This window comes from Juglans microcarpa x Juglans regia, chromosome 4D, assembly GCF_004785595.1.
Source record: "Juglans microcarpa x Juglans regia isolate MS1-56 chromosome 4D, Jm3101_v1.0, whole genome shotgun sequence".
NCBI lineage: Eukaryota > Viridiplantae > Streptophyta > Magnoliopsida > Fagales > Juglandaceae > Juglans > Juglans microcarpa x Juglans regia.
The window spans coordinates 9,957,659-9,979,963 of record NC_054600.1 but is presented as its reverse complement, the minus strand read 5'-3'; the positions used below and the strand labels follow the sequence as shown (position 1 = coordinate 9,979,963).

The window sequence follows — 22,305 nt, the reverse complement described above, 5'->3', positions numbered from 1 at the left end:
CATAGAAGTTGTAAAAATTAGTAAGTGAAAATTACAAATAAGACACATAAAAAATTCGTTTAATTTACTATATAGGATGGATCCTCAAAGATATTATCATTAACACTTCTTTATAAGCTCTTTCACATTTTGTGGGACTTTATACCATGAACTCATAGCCAAAGGTGCATAAGTTTGTGTTATAGCACCCACATGTGATGCAAACTAAGCTGCTTATTGTCTCTCGCCTTTGATATGTTCGTTAGGAATGTTAACATTAATTTTACCAACTTTATAATATTTCTCCAATGTCACTCTTCTAATAGTGTATCGTCCGTGACGAGATTGTATTGTTATCTCTATAAAATAATATTTAGTTATTTATCTTGTATCAATTATCAATTATCTTAATTGAAAAAATGAGTATTAGCTATTTACCTTGTTCCGTAGGGTCAGTCTCTAATGGTAAGTCAGACGGAGAGCTAGGAACAGGTGGAGATGGGATGCGAACTTTCTTCCTCTTTGGTATCATAATTGCGAGATACTGTATTATGTAAATACAAAACCGGTCAATCATCTATATCAATTTCATCTGTAGATTTGCTCTCATCATCTGTAGATACTTTAGCTGACTCAACACTTTGATCAACTGTCGCCTCAACTATTTCAGCCTCAATATCTTCCCTATGTAATGGGATCATCTCATACTGGCTCAAATCTACAAATAAATTAAAGGCATGTTGACTCTCTTAGTATGCTTCTTGAGTAGAGGGATCATCTTCTTCTTCATCATGTCCCTCCGCCTCTGGGATAACGTCATAAATATTTTTAGGAGAAAACTTTTGTACCACTTGTCATTGATTTCCTAACTGAAGATCGTCTAAATAGAATACTTGCAATGCTTGGGAAGCCAAAATAAAAAGATCATATTCATACCATTTTTTTGATGTATTAATACTCAGAAAATATTCATCGTGACATTTTTCCCTTCGAGGATTGCTTAAATCCCATCAATCACACTTAAATATATAAATCACAAACTTCCCCACATATCTCATTCCAATTATATCTACAATAACTCCATAGAAATCAACGTTGTCTCCATCACGTCTCCATTCGACAAGGATACCACTATTTTGTGTTTTCCAATAAAGTTCTCGATTAATTGTGTGATACCTACTTCCTCGAAAAATACATGCAGAATATCGAGCAGGGGACCACGCGCGAGTGCACATAGTTCGTATGATATATCGTTCGGATTACTCGCATGCATTTGTACAACCTATCATATTAAATAAAACATAAACATTCAACCGTTAACAATCCAATCTATTTTTTAAGTTAGTGCAAAATCACATATGTATTAATATCATTACCCGTTGTTCGAACCATTTCGAGAACTCTTGTTCATGTATTTGGTCTATATCATTTACTCCCAATTCTTTGAGCACGTTAATATGATCACTGAAATTAAAAACTACCAACAATATGTACATTCGTATTATTGTTTAGTAAGTAAATTCAATGATTAATTAACAATTAATTTAAACTTACTTCAAGTGACTCTCTATCTCAGGGCAATTGTTTAGCACATACCACTGAGATTTCTCGAACTCTTTTACACACAAATCATAATCATGCTGAGCACCAAGTGGACGTACTTATTGGAAAAATATAGAAAACTCTTTTCGCTGTCTTACTTGGTCAACATCAAAGTTTTTTTCGGACCGATAAAACATCACAAACTTATATTCAAAAAACACTATAAATATACAACATATATACTTCGAATAACAACTATATATACAAAACATGACAAATATACAACATATATTTTGAATTTAATCCAATAAACACCTATATTATAGTATAGATTTCTCCAATAAACACTTACACAATATATATATATATATATATATATATAAAATAGAATCAATAATTGATTTAGAAATAAAATGAAAATGAATACCCATCTCGAACACTCTTCCTCCTAAGTGAAGGTATGCTCTTTATAAATTATTTTACCGTTTATTTTTATCGTTTTATCTTTTTATTCGTTTTCTCTAGAAAAATTATATTTTTCCATCAATAGGTACCTTAGAACACCACAAATCCATTGTAGGATGTATAGAAATGAAGAGTAAGATGTGTTTTGTCGAAAAAACTCATCGAATCGATGTATTTTTAAGTGTTTTCATCGCCATTGAGTTGACTCAGCAATGGGCAAGCTCGATCTGTTTTTCATTCGAACACATTCGAACGGGTTTAACATGTCCGGTCGAACACTTTTGTGACGTTCGAACGGTTTGAACCAAACAAGATGTTTTTTGTTCAGCCACATTTTTGAACGTTCAAACGTTATAGTGTCTGTTCGACCACTACAGATACTGTTCGAACCAAGTATTTTATATTAACTTATTAATTTATTTTCATTGTTTTATTAAATTGTTCTGTCAATTAATTTATTAAATTACTATTAGTATATAATTTTGTGAATTTTTTCTCATATTAGATTTTATCACTAATGTTGAATATATATATATTATTTTTTAAATTTCAGGTTCATAATAATGTCTTATAGGAGATGTAAATGTGGCAAATCAAGCGAACCTTCTATCCAAACAGTTCGAGAGCGGAATATTTTACTAGAGCGGCAGGTAAAACTATCTGATTTTGTGACTCTTATATGAGAAGGTCATTCCCTCCCATTAGTATTCAACGATCGTAGTTGGGCATCAATCCTAGATCAACGAGAAGAAACAATGGAGCTCATTTCATATATTAACATTATTCCTGAGTTCTATAAAGAGTTCAGTGGTGCCAGCCCAAACAATGGAGGGGCATACAATATCTGTGTCTAAGGAGCTCTTGTTATATTTTCAGTGGACAAACTCGTTGCATATCTCAATATTCCTAGGATGGTCGATGCCTATCCAAACCTGGCGCCTAGAGAATTTGATCCTTCAGGTGATGCCAGAGACCTAATTGTTGGTTTAGATGCTCGAGTATACGATGGGACGAAGAGTATTAACCAGATAGATTTATCTTCTTTCTTCAAGATCATGAATCTGATAATCACCAACAATATTGACTCTCGGCAGTAAAAGACTGAGGTTGGTATGGATCGAGCAAAATTTATGATACGGGTCGCTCATGGCATTCCGATCGATCTCGTGGGGTATATATTTGAGATGATCCGATTAGAGGTTTGGTACATTACGACAGATATCTACCGTTCAAGATTCTGATCACTCGATTTTTGTTATATTTCGGGGTCATGCCAGATGTTGTCGAGTGTGCACAAGAGCCGATGAGACTGATCAACAACACCACCTTGTCATGGAGCACGGGACACTCGAGACTTCATTTTTGTGGATCTGTTCCTGACTAGGCTAATATTCAGAAAGATGCACAGCCGGGAGATCCTTGAGTATCTGCTGGTAAGACATCTACACTGGCCGAGGCATCACACACATCTACTCGCATGGAGATGACCAACATACTGCATGCTGAGATCGGCATACACACATTAGCGGTGATCGATGTAGTGCATACTGCCATGTCTGAGTTGCATACAAAGATTACTGCCAGCATTTCTGAGTTACGTATAGAGATTAATGCTAGCATCTCTGAATTAAGTATAGAGATTCATGCCAATAATGCAACTCATGTCACGCTCAATACTCGACTGACATAGGTAGAGAGACGATTAACTGCAGTCGAGGATGTGTGCAGAGCATCACAATAGTTTCTATTTTTTATTTATATTTTTTTGTTATAGTTATGGACAATATATGAAGTTTTGATAATTTGCTTTAATTATGAATTAAATATTTTTTGTCTTTTCTGGTTTATTTATTTATTTATATTATGTGGTGTATGGCTGATAATATTTATTTAACTAAAAATTTATTTAACATAAAAGAAATCATTAAAATATTTTTAAATTAAATACATAAAATTAATTTATTAATTGGTGTATATGATATATATATTTTATATTTTGAGTTATGCACCGAGATTAATATTATATATTCGAATATATAAATGTGGTGTTTGAATATATCCAAACTAAATATGTTCAGTTTAAACGGTCTAGAAACCTTCCCACCAGATTTTGCAACCAAATCTTTTCTGTTCGAACGGTTTTGAACTTTTCCTGACAAAATAAATTACTTGTCCGCCAAGATTTGTTTGTTCGAACGGACAAAACATTTTGAGACGATCTAATTTGTTACAGAAGATCCTGTTTGATTGGATATTTATTCGGCCGAACGGTTTTGTAAAATCATCAATTTTTTTAGACTAAATTTAAATTTCATCTCAAAAAATTACTTTTAGATATGAAATTTAGTTCGTCCCTAAATAATTTCATTTTTCTATGCTAATATTCTTAATGTCTTGTAATTACTCTAGGTTAGAATATTTCCTCCTTCATTGTATTTCCTTATTTCTTTGGCCATATTCAACTATATATAGGCCTATTTTGTTCAGTTTTATACACGGAATATATACATGTATTATTTTGTCCGAAACCCTCTCTATTTCAACAATACGGAAGGCATAGACGAACATATAGCCCACATTAGTTGTACAAGATGATCCTAGGAAACGGCCATGGTCGACTGAAAAAAAAAAAACATGGTAAACAGAAATAGTTTAAGGTGCCAAGAACATGAAAGATTCAGCTCGCTGTAAAGGCTTTATTTTTTTAGTTGGCTTCCGGTTTACTTTCCTACATAGTCGCACTTGGATGGCACCAATAATTTTTGAGTTCATTCGTGTTGTCAACAGAGCAGGTGAGTCAACATCGAACCACTATTGGCACCATCCTGAATTCTCTATTTCATGATAATGTCTTTCATCTCCTGACCCAAAAACAAATAGATGCAGTACTGCAGGTTGACCAACTTGTAAACTTCTAGATTAATCTGTACAACAAACAAGAATTAAAGCTCATGACTAGAGGACACGTTTTTAGTGATTTTAATCAATTGAGTATCGTAAAATTAATATAATGCTGATTAAGAAGCAGAGCTCTTGATTTAGACCTTTCCTTCCACCGGTTTTATAAGAACGATCTACGACCCAATGGACTGCTGTTTTCTGTTAAAATAAGGGAACTTATAGCTGATGCATTGACTTTAAGGATCAAGCTAGGAGTTTCTTGGATATCATGATGAAAAAGCAAGCCCATGCTTGGAAAAGCTACTTACCCACTCCAAGTCTCTTGTTACTTGTTGGGGTTCCTTTTTCTTTGACATTAATGTAAAGCTTGATAGATACCAACTCCAACTTTTTTGTTCCCTTCCCAGTTTTTTGCTCTCTCTCTCTCTATCTTAATTACGTAGAACTTTGTGAAATGTCTACAAAAAGTTTCCCCTATAAATAGTTAGAAAGTAAATTGAGAAGGCTGGAACAAGATGATTGCATTCGTATTCCATTCAATAAATATATAGACAATGTACAAGTGTTTGAATTATAGATAAGTGTACACTACATCTAAGTATAGACTATAGATAAGTACAACAAAATATTAGCTAATCTAGATATGATCTTCAACAGAGTTGTTTGACTTCAAAACAGTAGTAATCTCGGAATTAGTTGTATCTTGATCACTATCTCTAAAAGCCCCCTTCAAGGTGATGGGAAGGTCACAAACCATCAGCTTGTCACGAAGCAACTGAAACTGAGATGAAGAAAGACCTTTGGTGAAAATATCAGAAGGTTGTGCAGCAGTTGAAATATATTTTGCTTGGATGTCCTTGTTGAAGATTTTCTCACGAATAAAGTGATAATCTACCTCAATGTGCTTAGTTCGAGTATGAAATACTGGATTGGAAGAGAGTGCTAAAGCACTAATATTGTCAACCCAAAGGCAAGGAACTGTGGTCAGGGGTATGTGAAGTTCTTTAAACAACATTCTCAACCAATATATTTCGGCTACTGTAAGAGCCATTGATCTATATTCTGCTTCAGTATTGGATTTAGCCACAACTGGTTGCTTCTTAGCAACCCACCTTGTATCGTAGAACTCTCTTAGTAGCTGTAAGATGAGTGGTTCTTGGACAATATAGAAACTGACACAACTGATTGACACTATAGGATAAATCTGGCCTAGTGAGAGTCAAATACTGAATGCCTCCCACCATTGTTCTATATTCTATAGGATCATCAAGTGGATCACCTGATAGCTTGGATAACTTGCCACTTGTAGTGCATGGTGTGGATGCTGGTTTAGCACCAACCATCTTCATACAATGCAGTAAGTCAACAACATACTTACCTTGATGAAGATGCAGACCATTAGCTGTATTGGTGACTTGAATGCCTAAGAAGTATGATAATGGACCAAGATCTTTGACAGCAAACTCACAACTGAGATTAGAGATAAGTGTATCAATAGAAGATGATGTGTTGCTAGTGACAATGATGTCATCTACATATATAAGTACAAAGATACAGATGCTATCATGATGAAAGGTAAATAAAGATGCATCCATTGTGGAACCAATGAACCCTAGTTCCAATCAAACCTGAGACAGCTGCAAGAACCAAGCTCGAGGAGCTTGTTTAAGACCATATATGGATTTGTGAAGAAGACAAACATGATCAGATAGGTGGGGATCTTCAAAACCTTGAGGTTGCTCAATGTAAATCTCCTCTTCAAGATAGCCATGGAGAAAGGCATTGGAAATATCAAGTTGTCTAATAAACCAGTCATGATGAACTGCCAAGGCTAGAATCAACCTGATTGTAGCAGGCTTTATAACAGGGCTGAAAGTCTCATTAAAATCAACTCCATCAACTTGATCAAAACCTTTAGCTACCAATCTTGCTTTGTACCTGTCAAGAGTACCATTAGATTTTTGTTTCACTTTAAATACCCACTTGTTCCTCAGTACCTTTTTATGACTAGGCCTTGGACAAAGTGTCCAAGTTTTATTAGCCAATAGAGCATTGTATTCAGCTTGCAGTGCAGTCATCCAATGCTGGTCCCTCATTGCCTATTTGAAAGTTCTAGGTTCAGAGGACAAGGAGAGGGTGAAAAAGGCTTTGAGAGGATGCTTAGCGGAGTAATAGAGTTTATAATCTGGGAATTGCTTAGGTTTTAAGGAGTTGGTCTGAGATCGAGTGATGATTTTAGATGAAGGGATGGATGGAGGTTCAGGAATTGACTGAGGATTGTTGGTTTCAGATTCAAGCATACTGTATGGACTGTCATTGGAAGGGAAGTCAATATTGGAAGGGGCAGTAGTAAACTCTGAGGTAGGGGGTTGTTAAAGATGGGTGAAGGAGATGAAACAGTGTCTGTAGTATCCAATGTGGGTGCAATATGAGGATGTGAAAAAGATGGAACAGAAATAGAGGATAAAGGATAGAAAGAACCTAGTTTTGGAGGAGTCATTGAACCAAGGAAATGATCCTGCAAGGGTGGAGAAACAGCATCTGTAGCCTGTGCAGTTTGAGAGGAAAATTAAATTCATCAAAGATTACATGTCTAGAAATATAGACTCGTTTAAATTGAGGATCAAGACATCGATAGCCTTTTTGATTGGCACTATAACCAAGGAACACACATTTCTTACTTCTAAAGGCTAGTTTATGTGGATTATAGGACTTGAGAAGTGGAAAACATAAACATCCAAAGGTTTTAAGGAAAGAGTAATCTGGTTCCTTGTAAAAGAGAGTAAAAGTATGGGGATTAATTGGATAGGACAGGGGTGGGAAGTCTGTTTATAAGATAAGTGGCTATGAGAAAAGCATCAACCCAATAGGAGTTTGGAACATGGGATTAAGCTAGAAGGGAGAGACCAATTTCTGGGATGTGTCTATGCTTCCTTTCTAAAATGCTATTTTGCTTAGAGGTGTAGGGACATGTGAGTTTATGCAAAATGCCATGTTTAGAGAGGTAATCTTGGAAAACAGTTGATAAATATTCACCACTATTATCTATTAGCAGTTGTTTAATGTTGCTGGAAAATTGGTTTTCAACAAGGCATTTGAATCGAAGAAAGCAACTAAATGCTTCAGATTTGAATTTTAATGGAAACAACCATGTGAATCTGGAAAAATCATCAATAAACAAAATATAAAATTTACAACCACTAACTGAAGTTATAGGGGAGGTTCACAGATCTAAGTGTATTAACTCAAGAGGAGAGGTGGACCTGTTATTGGACTCGACAAATGGAAGTTTATGACTCTTGGCTACTTGACATGACTCACATAACTATTTGAACTTGGCTGAACCAGAAATTGGCAACATAGAACTCTTGACTAGTTTTGAAACAATAGATTCTGAAGGGTGACCCAATCTTGAGTGCCAGACTTGAATAGGAGCTTTGACACCTAGTAGTGCAATAAAGGTGGACAATAGAGCAGCTTTAGGAGGTAATTATTGAATTTGAGCTGCTTCAAGTACATAGGGTACAAACCAGCTTTACTCGGCCCTCGGAGGAGGATTTCCTTGGTCTGCAGATCCTTCACAAGAAAGTGATTTGCAGTGAGAATGAAATAATAATTATTATCATTACAAAAACGTTGGATATATAAGAGATTAGAGGAAGCATGAGGGCAACATAAGATATTGTTTAAATGAAAATTTATTTTGGAGTTAGAGAGCAAAGAGGAACCAATATTGGTGATGAGCAAACCTCCCCCATTGCCTACTGTCACTTTGTCACTTCCATGGTAGAGCTGTTGCTGCAAGGTTAAGTTCTCAAGAACAGCAGTGATGTAATTTATTGGCTCCACTATCCAGATACCAAGGCTGTTCATTCTCTTGCTCAACATGAGTATGAGCTGCCATGGCTGCCAATTGTGATAGAGGATGCCTGCCTTGGTAAGAAAAATCCATACGATGGTAACAATCAAGTGCTTGATGACTGGTCTTGCCACATATTTGACAAGGTGGAAATTTGTTTGTGAAGAAAGGTGGATTGGACGACTGAGATTTAGAGGTATGAGAAGAGGAGTTGAACTTGGTGGGAGGTCCAGAGAAGTGTTGGTTTTTCTGGTTTGGGAATTTTGGTTTCTTGTCATGATGGGGTTTTTGTTTATTAGTGAAGAAGGCCAATTGAGTACCTTCAGAAGGAATTCAGCTTGAAAGTCATCAAAAGAAATGGAGTTATCATGGGTTGCAAAACTGAGAAATGTAATAAAGGTATTATAGACTGTATTAAGTCCTCCTCCGACAACATATGAGATTAAATCTTCTTCATCAACAGGTTTACCAACAGCTGAGAGTTGATCAGACTCACTCTTAGCTGTAAGTAAATAGTCAGAGAAGGATTTGGATCCTTGCTGCAGAGTCTGTAGTTGACATTTTAGATGAGAAATTTGAGATCGTGATTGAGGAGCAAACTTGCTGGCCAGTGCATTCCAAACTTACTTAGAGGTAGTGAGTCCATACACAGTGGATAAAACTTTCCCACTTAGTGTGGCATTCAACCATGCCAAAATGAACTAATCCTTCTTCTGCCAAACCACATATGCTGGATTGATATTAGAAGTGGATTTACCAGTTGAGTCAAGCAGGTAGTGAGAAGGACAAGCCTCAAAGCCATCAACAATGCTTAAGAGGTCATGACTTCTTAAAACTAGAACCAATTGAGTAGTCAAGTTGAGATAATTGGTTCTATCAAGTTTGACAGATACCAAAGGGGTGATGTTTGGAATGACAAAGGGAGGCACAATAGATGTAGATGATGAGGCCATTATGGATCGAGAAAGCAACGTGAGCTTGAAAGCTCTGATACCAAGTTAGAAAGTAAATTAAGAAGGTTCTAACAAGATGATTGCAGTCGTATTCCATTCGGAAAATATATAGACAATCTACAAGTGTTTAAATTACAAATAAGTGTAAACTACATATAAGTATAGACTATGGATAAGTACAACAAAATATTAGCTATCTATCTTCAACAGAGTTATTTGAATTCAAAACAGCAGTAATCTCGGAATTAGTTGGATCTTGATCACTATCTCTAACATAAATCCCCCTAATGCCATTCATCAGCTTTCATCATAGCAGGTCCTGAACATTTCTCTGAGTGTTTTATACAAAGAGGAGTCTTGATCTTGAAAGTTTTGGGACAAAAAGAGAGAGACAATAATAATAATGTCTCAGTTTACGAACCCTTTCTTAGTTCTTTCTCTTTTTGCCTTTGCTCCCCTTCACTGCTTCTCTGACAAGACCCATAGGGGTTACCTCTACCCACAATTTTATGATCACTCATGCCCAATAGCTCAACAGATTGTGAAGTCCATAGTGGCCAAGGCTGTGGCCAAAGAAGCTCGCATGGCAGCTTCATTGCTTAGGCTCCATTTCCACGACTGTTTTGTCCAGGTCTTCCAACTTCCCAAAACTCATCTCATTTAACAGGTTATAAAGACTACACTGCATTATCCATGCATGCATGTCAACTTATATCCAAAAAACTCTTCATATTTTGCAGGGCTGCGACGCATCCCTATTGTTGGACAGCAACAGAAACATAATCAGTGAGAAGAGGTCAAACCCAAACAGGAACTTTGCTCGAGGGTTTGAAATTCTGGACGAGATAAAATCTGCTTAGGAGAAAGAGTGCCCACTTATAGTATCTTGTGCTGATATTGTGGCTCTAGTTGCTAGAGACTCCCACTGTTCTAGTCAAGTGACACATTTTTATAGCCTTGTCATAATCTTGCTGCATGACAGAAATAAGCGAAAATATACTTTTCATCCCTAAACTATATAAAAGAAAATGAGTTTTTTGCTCAGTCCATTTACATTTTTTATAGTTAAGATTGTGCCACGACCTTTTTTTCTTTCACCTCAACAAGCATAATTTTTAAAGTCTGAACATGCAATCTGTGAATTTTGTTAGCTTGAGGTACAAAATGTAAAAACTTTATAATTTGTTGGAGGACAATATACTTTTACCTAAAAGCAACTTTTGGCTAGCCAACATGTGTGTGTATAATCAGAATTTGACCATGTTTTGAATATGCAGACTGGTGGACCCAGCTGGGAGGTTCCATTAGGAAGAAGGGGACTCCAGAGGTGCAAGCTTGAATGGCTCAAACAACAACATCCCTCCTCCAAACAACACATTCCAGACTATCATCACCAAGTTCAAGCGACGAGGACTTAATGTCGTTGATCTTGTTGCGCTATCCGGTAATATTTAAAGAGCTAGCTTAAACCTACCATTGTGCCAAACCATAATCTGGGTCCTTAATTTAAGGATAAATAGTTAATGGAATAGATGTGGAGGAATCTAAATTACCCAGAACATACGTGATTAACCTGGTTTAACTTCAAAACGAAGTCACCATCTAAATTAACCTAGTTTAATTTAGTATGGCAAAAAGATGATTGAAGTTTGAATAATTGTTATGCAGGGAGCCATACGATAGGAAATGCCAAGTGCACAAGTTTCATGCAGAGACTCTACAACTAGTCAGGTAATGGGCTACCCGACATCACATTTGATCAATCATATGCTGCCCAATTGAGAACCAGGTGGTGATCAAAACCTATTTTTCTTGGACTTTGTCAGCCCAACAAAATTCAACAACAGCTATTTCAAGAACTTGTTGTTTTCTAAAGGCCTTTTAAGCTCTGATCAAGTTCTTCTCACAAAGAACGAAGTATCCATGGAATTGGTGAAGATATATTTAGAAAACAAAGAGCAGTTCTTCGAGCAGTTTGCCCAGTCCATGATTAAGATGGGAAATATTTCTCCATTGACAGGTTCAAGGGGAGAGAGTAGAAAGAATTGTAGGAAGACTAACTCCTGATTAGCTCCATTATAATACTACAGTTCCATCGAGTGTCGTGTGCATTTCCTACAATGTACTATTCCTGATTAATTAATACTATATGACATGTTTTAAGTGCTTGTTATATGAACCCACGTAAATGTGCTATATTTACGAGTGATTGGGAATGAAAAGATGTAAGATGAAAAGTAGTAATATTAATCTTCAAAGATTATCTCAAGATTTAAGAAGGTAGGTCACCAAACGGCATAAAATAAAGGAAAATGCTCAGACACTCTTATATTGGTTAAGTGCACCAATCATAAGCTTAACTAGTAACTTGTGACTCTAGAAAAATTCATATGTTGTCTTTTTGTAAGAAAGGTAAGAGGTGAGAGTCAAAGTTTTGCTAGTGAGGAAGGTTTGTGGGTGTCCTTGGGGTGAGGAGAAAAATTATGTGATTGTAACAATTTTTAATATAGTAGATTTTCTTCTCTGGGTCTGGTGGTTTTTCTCCAATTGGGGAGTTCTACATGTAAATTCTTGTATTGTTATTATTTCTCTATTTTTCTTGATATTCTGGCAAAGGGTGGATCCTATGAGGTGAATTTGGGCGATCTAAATTCCCAACAAGTGGCATCACTGTAACGCCATGGTCCCATAGGGATCCAGAGAGTTAGCTCTTATTATTCAATATCACCTCAAATATCACAACTATAAATAATCCAGAAACTCCACAAAATATTCATTTACTCAAACCAACTATCTGTGTTCCTTCATAAGAACGATAAAGAAATTCTCAATAAAATAAATTGAAACTCTCCAAAAGACTCGAAAATATCCTTAACTCATCAAATCAAAATAATTGAAAATAACCAATTTACTAACTAAGACTCTCAAATAAATACTTGTACCCTCGGACACTTATTCCTCTGTGAACATCAAACCTCTCTAATACTGCCTACTCTTGCTCTCTAGTTAAACCATCAAGATTATCTAAAAAATGTTTAGAGATAAGGGGTGAGTTATCAACAACTAAATAAGCAGAAAACATATGTTAGTGTGTAAACATAAACATTTATAGAAATCAGAATGCAAAACAAAACATTTTCATTTTCAGAGTGCGGAAGTAGAACATGTTATCAAAATATCAGAGCGAAGATTCAGAAATAATTTCATTCAAAAATATCCTTTGGCATAGCATAAATGATGATGATCATCATCAAAACATCATATCAAAACAGAGACCATGTATAACCCCCGTGGTAGGGTTGTGCATCTGCGAATAGCCAAGCAGAACATAAATCACTTTGTCACCAAGGTATGCACTCAAAACAGAGACCACTGCTTTAACCCGTGGCAAGGTCATATCCACTATTATAACCTATGGCTGGGCTGTATTCACTATTATAACCCGTGGTTGGGTTGTATCTACTATTATTACCCGTGGCTGGGCCGTATCCACTATTATAACCCGTGGCTGGGCCGTATCCACTATTATAACCTGTGGTTGGGCCGTATCCACTATTATCACCCGTGGTTGGGCCGTATGTCACTATTATCACCCATGGTAGGGCCGTAACTGAACAGTGAGGAAACATAATCAAATTTAGAATCAGAGAGTCATGCCAAAGGTTTTTAGAAATTACATATTATCCAAACAGAGTACTGAACAAAATTATATAATCTTCATAATCAAAGCAGATCTAAAGCAAATTTATATAATTATGCACAAATTTTTATATTCGCTCTTTTTGCATAGGTCAGAAATAGAATGCCAAAAATAAGCTCATGTCTACACTAGTCATGACAAAAATACTTTTTCTTTCATCAGAGTTCAATGAGTAATGACAAACAAATACCTGATGTTATTTTCACATTTCTTTTCAAAACATATAATGCACATTTTCACAAATTAACCTCAATTCATTTTTATTTTATCCAAAGTCTAGCATAGAAACTCCGCTTATCCGGACTTCTTAACTTTTTCAAAAATTTCCTCAACAATGCCGAAAAATTAACAATCGTCGTAGAGCGATGGAGGGCAAGAAGGCGGTGAGCTGGGCAGTTGTTTATAGTGTTGGGGGTGGCGGTAGAACACGAGAGAAGAGTGACGGACTTGGATGGAGTGCAGCCCCCGGCGATGCTCTCTGTGCAGTGGCGATGACATGGAAGAGGTTGGCGGCTTAGGGTGGCAGGTTGGTAGCACACGATGGGGAAGACTACTTCCTCTGTTTCGGGGGTCAAAAATTGAGTATTTCGTGGGTAGTGTTTCTATCAACGGCTGGACGGTGGTGGTGGTGGTGGTTATGCTGTGATAATATAGAGTCTGAGTGTGGGCTGGGTAGTGCTTTCACATGGTGGTTTTCGTCCTGCAGGGGATGTAGTTCGTGTGTTTCAGGCTGGGCTTGATCTTGGCAGTGGTTGGGGTGCTACGTGGCTATTCCACAGTGGTCCCGTGGTTAACGCCAGGGGATGCGACTGCTGGTCTTCAAGCGATTGTGAGGACGTGTTGAAGGTGAATAAGTATAGAAACAAAAAAAAAATGATAAAAACCCTAGAGAAACAAAAGGGAGAGACGTGCATTAGTGCAAGAGTGTGGACAAACGGGCATGAAGAGCAACCCTAGTTCTGGGAAGTTATACGTGCATGAGATATGCCTAAATAGGTTATTGAAACCCTAGGAAAAATAAGAAGAGGTGTGCATGGCGTGATCTCACCAGTTTGGCTTTAGGGCTCGTTAAAAAAATATTTGGGCCTTGACTTACGTCCAAACTAGTCTAATTCGTTCCATGACTATGTCGGCTCGATACAAAAAAAATTACACTTGTTCCAACAAATATTAACTGAACTAAACCTAAATATCAAACCTAATAAAAGTTCATATTCCAGCAATATAAAAAGTTGGACCCGTAACCTATTTCCAAACATACTCGCGAAAAGTCAAATAGGCTTTTCCTCCATATATAAAGGAAAAAAAAAATTGAACACGAGTTTCGTGTTGGGCTCGAGTGTTACATCCTCCCCCACTTAAAAAAATTTTGTCCTCGAAATTTACTGCATCAAAAGTCAAGCCTATACTAATCCTTCATATTTCAAAAATCCTAAGTTTCTAATATTCTTCAACTCAACAATCTCCAAAATCCAAATGTTGAAATCAAACATGACTTGAATCCAAACCTAAAAGTATGAATCTCAACCATAGATTTACAAGCATAATGTTTTTTTGTGCTAAACCTCTCAAATAATTAAAAGAGAACTCCCAAAATAATATTTAAACACTCTGAATAAAGTACAATAAAAAGTTCCAAATTTTAGTCCTGAATAACTTTAATTCACTAATTCTCAAATCCTAAAAAAAAATCTACTTTCAACCATAAAATTTTCCTAAACTTCTCGCTTCCAAAACACATACTAACCCATCAAATACCTAAAGCTAGAGCCTTGTAGATATAAAATATTATGTCTAATCCCTTTGAAAAACCTCTTCAACCAACTTCAATAATCTAAGCTATACAACTAGAAAAGTTCCATGCAAGCATGATTAATCCAAGCTCAACTAAAACAGAAAGTTTTCAAGAAGAAAAAGAGTGGGGTACCTGTGATCGCATTGTTATTGTCCTCAACATCCTTAGTTGTCAATTCTATCTGGAACCTGGAGGTAGGTTGGGCTTCTTGTTGTCTTCCCTTAGTAATGGGCAATCTCTGATGAAATTGCCAGTCTTTCCACATCGAAAACATGCCGCCTTTTCCTTTCTACACTCCCCAGTGTGTACGTGGTTACAAAACTTGCAGGGGTTATTCGATTGATATCCCTGCATCTGTCTCTGACTTGAGTTGCCACCTTTGTTTCTCTTATTCCATGGCCCTTGATCCATAATAGAGGATCCATGTGGAGTAGCTCTCTTTCTTTGTTCCTGCAACTCGGTACTTCTCTTATTCTTTAAAATTCTACACCTCAAATCTGAAGTTTCTTTCAAAACCCACAAATATCCAAACCTCAAACGTTTATAGTCTGCAGAACCTCAAACCTGTCTCTGATACCAACTGTAACGCCCCGGTCCCGTCAGGGTCCGGAGAGTTAGCTCTTATTATTCAATATCAACTCAAATATCACAACAATAAATAATCCAGAAACTCCATAAAATATTCATTTACTCAAACCAACTATCTGTGTTCCTTCATAAGGACGATAAAGAAATTCTCAATAAAATAAATTGAAACCCTGCAAAAGACTCGAAAATATTCTTAACTCATCAAATCAAAATAACTGAAAATAACCAATTTACTAACTAAGACTCTCAAATAAATACTTGTATCCTCAAAGACTTATTCCTCTGTGAACATCAAACCTCTCTAATACTGCCTACTCTTACTCTCCAACAGAACCATCAAGATTATCTGAAAAATGTTTGGAGATAAGGGATGAGTTATCAACAACTCAGTAAGTAGATAACATATGTTAGTGTGTAAACATAAGCATTTATAGAGATAAAAATGCAGAACAAAACATTTTCATTTTTAGAGTGCTAAAGCAGAACATGTTATCAAAATATCATAGCGAAGATTCTGAAATGATTTCATTCAAAAATATCCTTTGGCATAGCACAAATGATCATCATCATCATCAGAACATCATATCAGAACAGAGACCATGTATAACCCCCGTGGTAGGATTGTGCATCTGCGGATAGCCAAGCAGAACATAAATCACTCTGTCACCAAGGTGTGCACTCAAAATAGAGACCACTACTTTAACCAGTGGCAGGGCTGTATCCACTATTATAACCTGTGGCTAGGCCGTATCCATTATTATAACCCCTGGTTGGGTCATATCCACTATTATAACCCGTGGTTAGGCCGTATCCACTATTATAACTAGTTGTTGGGCCGTATCCATTATTATCACTTGTGGCAGGGTCATAACTAAACAGTGCCGAAACATAGTCTAATTCGTTCCATAACTATGTCGGCTCGATACGAAAAAAATTACACTTGTTCCAACAAATATTAACTGAACTAAACCTAAATATCAAACCTAATAAAAGTTCATATTCCGACAATATAAAAAATTGGACCAGTAACCTATATCCAAACATACTCACTAAAATTCAAATAGGTTTTTCCTCCATATATAAAAGAAAAAAAAAATTGAACACAACTTTCGTGTTGGGCTCGAGTGTTACAATCAAATCCTTGGTCCTTTTTGGTGGGGAGAAGCTTTAGTGTGGTAGTGTGGATATGTAATGTCTAAGGAAGTTCTGTCTAGGAGAATGAGATTTAAGCAGTCCATTGTGACCCTTCAATCTTTCCTGGGAACTTATTTAGTGAGTACTATTCATTTCTACAGTAAAATTCATCAAGGCAGTGTCAGGAAGTAGGGCTTGAAATCCTATCAGATTTGAGGTGGAGAAATTTGATGGGAGAATCAATTTTGGCATGTGGAAAGCTCAAGTCAAGGATGCTTTGATTCAATCATGGTTACACAAGGCGTTAAAGAGACCAACTCCTGAAGTTAGCAGTGGTACTAGCAACTGGTGAAATGGCTAGTGGCTACAAGGAGCATGTTTGGCAAGTGGCTCTAAGTCAGTAAATGGAGATATTGGTAATGAAGCTAACATTGTGTCTCTTTCCATGGAAGACGATGTCTTTTGAAAAGGGACATGTATCTCATGGTAGGCCGGTTTCCATAATAGAGATGTGCTAATATTAGCTGGTCCACAAGTTTGCACACAGGCATTAGTTTGGCATTAATGCAGGCTGTGTGGTGGAAATTCATGTCGATGGCTAATGAACTTGAAGGAAAGCCAAATGTGGAAGTTACACCATAATTTTCAGCAAGGTTGTTTTCGACATGGGTTGAAGTGAAACGCTTGGAATTGGTTTATTTTGAGTGAGTATGCTTTTATGGTGGAGCATGATAGCATAAGTTATGAAGATCTTCATTGAGCCGAAGCATGGCTGTGGGATCAACTAAAGTCGCAAGGTGGAGATTTTTGGGTGATGCTCATTGGAGTCCCACATTGGTGGGAAGTGAGGAATGGGCAAGGCTCATGGACTATAAATAAGAGGGCTTAGACTCTTGGTTAAGTGCACCTATCATAAGCTTAACTAGTAACTTGTGACTCTAGAAAAATTCCTCTGTTGTCCTTTTGTAAGAAAGGGAAGAGGTGAGAGTTAAAGTTTTGCTAGTGGGGATGCTTTGTGGGTGTCCTTGGGGTGAGGAGAAAAAGTTCTCATATTGTGGATTTTCTTGTCTGGGTCTAGTAGTTTTTCTCCAATTGGGGAGTTTTTCACATAAATTCTTGTGTTGTTATTATTTTTATTTTTCTTGATATTTCTGCAAATGGTGGATACTAGGGGATGAATTTGGGAGGTCCAAATTCCCAACACTCCATTATAATACTGCAGTTCCATCGAGTGTCGTGTGCTTTTGCTCCAATGTATTCTCGATTAATTAATACTATATGACATATTTTAAGTGCTTGCTATATGAACCCGCGTAAATGTGATATATTTACGAGTGATTGGGAATGAAAAGATCTAAGATGAAAAGTAAAAATATTAATCTTCGAGAGCTATCTCAAGATTTTAAAAGTTAGGTCACCAGACAACGTAAAATAAAGGAAAATGCTCAGACACTCCTAAAATGGATACAATTCCACACAAGGAAACTCTACACCCAACGACTACATGCACTAGAATGGAAATCACATCCACCGAATCCTCTTAATTTACTTTTTCAAACTTTGTAATGTTACACAAAATACTTCTTTGTACATGTATATATAACACAAGGACTCTTAATAGACTCTCACGGCATGTAAGAATTTTTCACAATCAGAGCCTTGTGCGAGCAAGAGATCCTTACTCCCATGGCATCAATCTCACTTTCGGTCAACAATTTTGTGACCTTACGATTGAACCAAGGGAATTACCCCTATGGCGGGAGCAGGTCGTGGCCTTGGCTAAGAGCCAAGACCTCATAGGACACCTCATAGACGCTGCCTCCCCTCCACAGGATGATCTCATCCCCGACGAAGCCACAAGAACCAGTCACAAAGAATTGAGTTATACATACCTAAGATGGAGGAAATCTGACCGACTACTCAATGGATGGATTATCGGTACCCTCTCCGAGGAGTCCCTTGGCTTGGTGGTCAGGCTTGAGACTTCATATCAAGTGTAGCAAGCCCTTCAAGAAGTCTATGCCCAAGAATCCCAACAAAGGGAGTTCAAACTTACTCACGAATTGACATACATGAGGAAGGAAGCCACGACGTCACTGCAAGATCACTTCCAAAGCTTCAAGACTGTGTGCAACCACCTAGTTGCAATCAGACGTCCCATGAGTGACAAGATGAAGGTTTTTTCCCTCCTCAACAGCTTGGGTCTGAAATACGAATCCTTTACCACCCTCGTGTTGTTGTGATTGCATTAGAAATGCATAATTAAGTAGTTTAAGTTAGTAATTTATCTCATCAAAAGAGTTAAACACTTAATTATGCATCAAATTCTAGTACTGGATGCCAAATTAATTGATGCCAATATTTTGCACACAAAAGTTTCATATTTGCCCTTCAAATGATGAACACTTATATTATGTTTATAAGCTATAGGGTATTTTTGGAAAGAAAATTAAAGAGAGAGTCATACGGCATGGACTTGTTTCATTTCCTCATTTCAGCCGATATTTCCTAAGGGAATTAGAGTGGAGCACTTAGGCACGGGAAAGAATGAAGGACAACAAAAAGTAAGAGAGGTGGACCCAAGAATAAAACAAAGAAAGGAAATTGGGGCTGAAATGATGTGGTCCTTGGGCAAAAAACGATGGATTGCAGGTGAAAGTGAAAGTGGGTTTCGCTGGGAGTGATACGAACGTGAAAATTGGCCCCTGGAATACACAAATTTTTGCCTCTAAGAAAAGGAATGAGGATGTGGTCCCAGCGAGCAGCAAATACGGGATTGCGGCTAGGAGTATTTGAGGAAAGGGCTATATACAGGCTGGGGGTGTTAGCGAAAGGCGAGTTTTTATTATTTTCTTTTCCAGACTTTGGAGTTTTTCTTGGGCTTTGTTCTCTAAATAGAACAAGGGGATTTTCTTCCTTAGAATTGTTTTTGTTGAATAACAATGTTTTTTGGAGTATTTACATTTGTTTTTACATTGAGTATGGAAAACTAGTTTTATAACCTAAGCTGATGGAGTAGGTTGAATTGGTTGTGGTTTCTTGCAATGGAAATCTTCTTTGCTCTTATTCATTAACAAGGGGATTTTCTTCCTTAGAATTGTTTTTGTTGAATAACAATGTTTTTTGGAGTATTTACATTTGTTTTTACATTGAGTATGGAAAACTAGTTTTATAACCTAAGCTGATGGAATAGGTTGAATTGGTTGTGGTTTCTTGCAATGGAAATCTTCTTTGCTCTTATTCATTTCCATTAACTGCATTGTGGATAAATTTGTTTCAGAAATGGCTTGAATCTCTTGCTCAAGATTTGTTGCGAACAAAAGGCACATCAGATGCTTGAAAGAATGCAAGGATTCAATGCTAACTTGAATTTTTATTTCCATTTATGAATTTCAAAAAATATGTTGAAGAACTTTGCAAATGAACTTCTAAAGTCAGATCCTCCAATTATAAATACGTTGGCTAGACTAGTAATCGAGAAAACTAATAGAGATTGAGATTGCAAGAATCATAACCAACTAAAGCAAGACCTAAAGCCTAGGTGTTTGTTTCTTTTATTAAATCATAATTTTCTACTGCAAACTTTGTTCCCTTTTTTTTGTTGCAAAATTTCAATTTTCATTTTACATTTCACACTAGCAAATACCATCTTAGAATGACACCTCTCATTTACAAATCATAAACCCTTTTCTACCTTTGTACATAATCCATTTTACATTTTATTTTCAGTAGTATTAATAATACAAAAACTATGTTCATGGCAATCCTCATTTGTTCATATACTAGAACTTCATTCCATCAACACTTGACATAAACCCTTTGTCCCTGTGGAATAAGATCCTGGAGTAGCATCAAGTTTTTGGCACTGTTGCCCGGTGCATCTATGTCTATTAGAGTGATTTTCTTTTACAGAGATGAAGTTTCTGTTGTTGCGAACCTTTTCACAACTTTGGTGACCTCTGAACTTTCATTTCTTTAGTTTGTTTCATTTTTACTTTTTGCACTTAAGTCCATAGTCCTACTACTGTAATACATTTAGAGAGGCAGTGGAATTCATATGTCTAATTGGATTCGTGATCCTACGGATAGATTGGTCGGGACTAAGTCACTCACATACTCTGATTTTGCAACCACTTCCATTAGTTCCATTTCTGAAACACAAAGCACAACGCATGAAGAAATGATGGTTGTTATCACAACAGGACACTTAGAGAGTATCTTTAGCCTTTTAGGACTAGCACACCTTCTTGCATCATTTTTCCTTTTAATGCAAATGTTTTTAATTTCAAACATGGAATGATACCTTTAATACCTCATTTTCTTGGCATGGAGTCTGAAAAATCCATATTTGCATATAGAAGAATTTGAGGAAGTTTGCTCAACTTTCATGGATCAAACTTGCACTGAGGAAGTGATTAGACTAAAATTGTTTCCATTTTCTTTAAAGGACAAAGCTAAAATGTGGTTGAACTCTTTGAGGCCTAGAACTATAGGAATTTGACAAGATATGTGAACCGAGTTTCTGAAAAAGTTTTTTCCGATGCATAGAACTAATGCCTTAAAGAGACAAATCTTGAATTTTGCTCAAAAAGATGTTGACACCTTCCATCAGTGTTGAGAGACATTCAAGGACTTGTTAAATGCATGCCCTCACCATGGTTACGAGAATTGGTGTGTTATTAGTTTTTTCTATGAGGGTTTGCAATAAAAAATGAGACAATTTGTGGAAACCAAGTGTAATAGGAAATGTCTTAATAAAGAACCTGATGAAGCTTTCGAGTATTTTGATTATCTAGCTAAAAATGCACAATCATGGGATACATATGATATTTATGATAGGTCTAAAAATTCAAGGGCCATCTCGGGGGCCAGGAAATATAATTTGAAGGAGGTAGATGATTTGAATGCTAGGTTAGCTATGATTTCTAAGAAGTTAGAAACAATAGAACTGAAGAAGGTGAATGAGATACAAGCTATACCTCAAATGACCAATAGTTGTAGTATTTCTGAGGACCAAGGGCATTCAACTAACGATTGCCCAACCATCCCAGCCTTTAAGGAAGTTCTCTTGGATCAATCTAATGCTGTCAATATGGTTTCTAAAGCTTTTTTAGGTCCTTATTCGAACACCTGCAACCCGGGATGGAGAAATCATCCTAACTTCAGTTGGAGGGGTGAACAAGTTGTTGTGTCTGTGCCCAACACAATTGGACCTTCACAATTTGCACCATACACAGCCCCAGGGGGGCCAGGACCATCTTAATATGTCAACCACACGCTTCCAACTCAGGAAAAGAACCTTGAGGAAACTGTCTAGCGACTGGCCACAAATTTTCATCAATTCATGCAAAGCGAAGCTGCCATCAATAGTCAACATTCACAAGCACTC

General features: G+C 36.7%; 1 long non-coding RNA gene, 1 other non-coding gene and 1 pseudogene across 2 annotated transcripts; 1 reads left to right on the top strand and 2 right to left on the bottom strand.

The window, feature by feature from the left end:
- The first annotated feature begins 10,001 nt into the window (after window positions 1-10,001).
- Window positions 10,002-11,766, top strand: LOC121259049 (annotated as a pseudogene).
- Window positions 11,767-12,087: 321 nt separating this feature from the next.
- Window positions 12,088-16,840, bottom strand: LOC121259050. The gene is made up of 3 exons (XR_005939503.1): window positions 16,829-16,840; window positions 15,659-15,660; window positions 12,088-12,256 (listed from the first exon to the last, which is right to left on the bottom strand). It is a non-coding gene; the product is annotated as an uncharacterized LOC121259050 (long non-coding RNA).
- Window positions 16,841-21,470: 4,630 nt separating this feature from the next.
- LOC121261770 lies at window positions 21,471-21,578 on the bottom strand. Its single transcript, XR_005939990.1, has one exon. It is a non-coding gene; the product is annotated as a small nucleolar RNA R71 (small nucleolar RNA).
- Between the last annotated feature and the right edge of the window lie 727 nt (window positions 21,579-22,305).